A 4,494-nucleotide genomic window follows, 5' to 3' on the forward strand; every position below is an offset into this window, starting at 1 on the left:
AGAATAGAATATTGGAAAATGAAAATGGATTTCAAGTTGGATTTCGATATCTAATATATATCTATTTTTATGAGCTTGCACACTTTAAAATGTATGTAATTTAGTTGCAAATAAAATGTTTATCCTTTTGGATTACACAGTTTTAACATAAACTAATAAAGTTAATGTGATGCGTATTTGTTAGTGATTCATTAATGAAACATGAATGAGCTTAAATACTAATAAACCAAATGCTTTGTAAATACACAATTTATTGTCAATTAATCCAATTTCTTATATATAAATCTCATACATTTTAACTACTTGGCTCGTTTGTTCCACAGATAATTAAATAAACCGTTACTTTTTTAAGAGAAGACATTACATGCATTGGTACATTTTGAGATTTTAGACTATTTTGCTTCCATAACATGTTATTTCAGACTAGCTTTACTATTGTTATTACTATTGTACACTAACATGTTATTCTCAAAATAATAATAATAATCATAATAATATTTATGGAATATCATATAACCAAGTTATTTTTTCATCCATGTTTTAATTGACACAGTTCTGTTGAGCAGCATCTTATTGTAAATTTTTGTAAATTAATTGCTGTATTTTAATTTGATGACATTTTAAAAGATTTATTAAATTGTTAAAGTTTTCTGAATTCATCTTATTAGACACCGTTTTTGAGTATAAATTTGTATTGAATCATAAAATCAAAATAAATAAATAAAATAAAATAAAACGGAAAACACATTTTCTGTTTTTAGGAAACAAAATTATTTCATGGGACCCCAAATTAAAAATATCTTACTCTGTGTAGTTTAATTGTGAACAAACAAGTTTATGTTTACATTAATTCTCAAGGTCTAACAAACATACATTGATATTAATATAATATTTTTGGCCATATCGCCCAGCCCTACTTTCTTACGATTCCCATCCCGACTCATAAGTGACGTAGTGTTTCAGTTCAGCATCTTAAACATTTTCCGTGCTATTTAGAATAAAAACTGTACATTTTACTGCTTCTCGCCAAGGCAGCCGAGCTGTAATATGAATCTGGAGAAGCTGTGAAGCAGTAAAAGACATGCATACTGACATCTGCTGTAAGATGCTCTTGTCAAACCGCTGGTTGCATGACTGAGAGCGAACACCCACAAACCTGCTCAAGACAATCTGTACAAGACCTGAGCGCTTTTGTTCCACTGTCACAGCATCTCTACCAAATTCTACACCAAAAAAAATCATAACAAGCAATGTCCGACTTTGGAAACTATAGTTGAGTTACTATAGTTACTATAGTAACTCAAACAACAGATTAATGAGTTCATCCAAATTTCACAAAAAGCTCATGGATGTAATTATAATATAAGTCTGACATTGAAGTGAGTTGCTGTTTTATTTGGCCACGTACACGCTGCAGCTAAAATCGGTTCCCTTTCAGTCGGTCACTCCCGACGTCATGTCGGTTGACCGACGAAATTGGGATCTCGCTTAGAGGGACCAATCCACTTCGAGTGTAAACTAAACGAGCCAATGCACATTGGCATGCGATTATTGCATCCAGCTGCTGCTGATCACAGCGTGAGTATAAGTAGGCAGCAGATGCAACGCATATTCAGCTTTTCGCTTCGTTTAGTTTACACTCGAAGTGGATTGGTCCCTCTAAGCGAGATCCCAATTTCGTCGGTCAACCGACGTGACGTCTCCGTTCCCTCCTTCAGGGAACGAGGGTTACATACGTAACCGAGACGTTATCAGTTCACCTTTTACTCCTTAATCGCGTTCTGCACTCACATAATTCACTAAAATAAGGGAGTGACAACCGCATTCGACAAGCGCATTAACTCCCGAAAAATACAGGTAGTGACAACCGCATTCACAGAAATTATACGCAGTGTGTACGGAACCGAACCGAACAACTAGTTGTTAACGACGTATTTAAACGAGCATCAGAAATGTGTCTTCGTCTGTATGTGAGATGCAAGACAATAACAGTGAAAGAAGTCTTAACCTTAGCACATTTTGACACATGGCTAGTGTTGCCAACTAATTTTCAGGGGAAGTTGCTAAAAGAAGGTCGATTTGTTGCTGAAAGTTGCTAAATGACGTTGTGATGTCATTGTGCGATGACGTCATTACGTAATCACGACGCAAAGTTTTGTCACTACATCAAATCATGATACAATCAAAAAAAAATGTTATATGTTAATTTAGATATGTTCGTAAAATAATATAAATGCATAATATAATGTTAAAATATAAATAACTATTTTTATGTACAACATTGAATTATTGAACACTTTTTTGAACGATTGAACGACGAAAAAGTTTTTTTTATTAGCTAGTAAAACTACACATTCTGAACAATTATAGTTTTAAGCTGTGTATTTACCTGTATTTTAAATTACACATTGCATTTTGTGTTTTTGGGTTATAGGGTTACAACGGATAATGTCCTGGAAAATTACTAGTACCTTTTCCATTTTTCTAGATATTTTTATTACAGAGTACTAACTGATCAACAATCACAGGTACAAGCTACTAACAAGGTGTATCATAAATGAACAATTATTAAATTATTATTATTATTATTATCAAATTGAACAATTGCAAGTAGCAATAACTTAATTCACGTGATGTGTGCACTGCTAGCCATCTTTGGTTTCCTCTTTTTGTTGAAATTTAGATGGAAAATGTGTGCCTTTTCATTGTTTGAGTCACTTATCAAAAGTTGCTAAAAGTAGCCAAATAAAATGTAAAAATAGCTAAATTTGTTGCTAGGTGCTTTTGGAAGAAAACGTTGCTAGGGTTGTCTGAAAAGTTGCTAAATTTAGCAACAAAATTGCTAAGTTGGCAACACTGCACAGGGCTAGTTGCACTTACGAGCCCTGCGGTAAAGTGTCAGTGTTGCCAGATCTTCATAGAAAAAAACAACAACAACAAACAAGGACAAGCACAAAAAACACGAAAACACCCGAATGCTTTGTTTTATTACACCAAAAAATCTTCTATCTCATATCCGCCACAGACCACTTTATTAACTCTAAGACCAAACAACATGCCTAAAACTGCTTGTAAATATGAGGACATGGCAACACTATCAGCGGTAGTTTAGTTAAAATCGACGGATAAAAAGAGTCTTTAGCCAAAAAATGGCAGATACCAAACGGCTAAATTCTTATTCACTTCCGCAAGATGCCAAAATGTTGCTATGGTTACAAATACGGGAGTGACTGCTGTTCCGTACACACATGGAGCGATAATTTACGGGACTCAATTAAATGCGGTTGTCACTCCTGAAACTTGCAGTGTGTACGTGGCCTTTGTCTCTTCTGAGGAAGATTCATTCACTCGTTTGCCAATGTACCACACAGATAAATTTTGGTCAGATATTTTAATGTTTATCTAATCTAATTTTGTAAGTGACCTTTCTTTCTGTTTTAAAGATGTTTTCTCTCTACTCAAAAGAAAATTTAGGAAAATATAACTTAATTAATTTGTTTCCTGGTAGCTAGATTTCACATACATAAACAAATCTGGCTCTAAACCCCTCTTTTCCTGATCTGAATCAAAAGATTTGTGAACCCGCTCCGAAGTTCCGATCTAAATCAAATGATTTGCGATCCACTCTACGAATCATCATTTCAGATCGTGACTTTGGAGTGCAGATCGCGAATCGTTCAATGTGCGAAATGATTTGCAAACTCCCTCCGAAGTGCCGATCTGAATAAAAAGATTCACGAAACTGCTCCGAAGATCCTATCTAAATCAAGTGATTCACAATACGCCAACCGATTCGAGTAGTTTGAAACAGTGAATCATTTTGCGATGCAGTGATTTAACTGATTCGGAGTTTCGAAAAGCCCCGCTTCACCCCATCACTATATGTGCTTTTTAAAAATCATTACAAGCGATGTCGAAATTCAAATATGAATGGCTCTTTTGATCTGGCTTTTGCTAGTGAATCGCTTGAACTGATTCATCGAAGTGACAAGTCAATCGGAGTGGTTCCAGCGTAAATGACTCACTAAATTGAATCGGTTTGTCTGTTCCTCCTTTCGTGTCTTCAGTCATGTTTACACGACACTATCAGAACTGCTGCTGGCTTAACTCGCTAGTTTTATTACATTAACTGAAATAAGAGAAAAAGTATGATTTTTTTTTTTACAAATAAAATATCCACAATTTAATTCCAAAGATAACATCCATCACAAATCTACGAACATAATCAGGTGAGGTAACCGGTTTACTGCTAACTAGTGAAAACACTCAAAATACATGTTAGATGGAAACATTGTGCTTTATGATTATGATTATGAGTTTGTAGCTAGGGATGTAACGATTCACTCAACTCGCGATTCGATTCGATTCGATTCACGGTTTTGATTTCACGGTTCGATTCGATTCACGGTTTTGATTTTACGATTCGATTCACGTTTTTTTTTAACAAAATGAGATTTAAGACAAATTATAAATTAAATGTGTCCTTTTATTATT

At 34.5% G+C, this 4,494-nt stretch overlaps 1 protein-coding gene across 1 annotated transcript in view; it reads left to right on the forward strand.

Moving 5' to 3' along the window:
• Positions 1-4,494, forward strand: part of LOC107662565 (glypican-6-like) — a 57,936-nt gene that overhangs the window by 13,760 nt on the left and 39,682 nt on the right. The window lies entirely within an intron of this gene.

This window comes from Sinocyclocheilus anshuiensis, unplaced genomic scaffold (genome assembly GCF_001515605.1).
Source record: "Sinocyclocheilus anshuiensis isolate Anshui unplaced genomic scaffold, SAMN03320099.WGS_v1.1 scaffold1555, whole genome shotgun sequence".
Lineage (NCBI taxonomy): Eukaryota > Metazoa > Chordata > Actinopteri > Cypriniformes > Cyprinidae > Sinocyclocheilus > Sinocyclocheilus anshuiensis.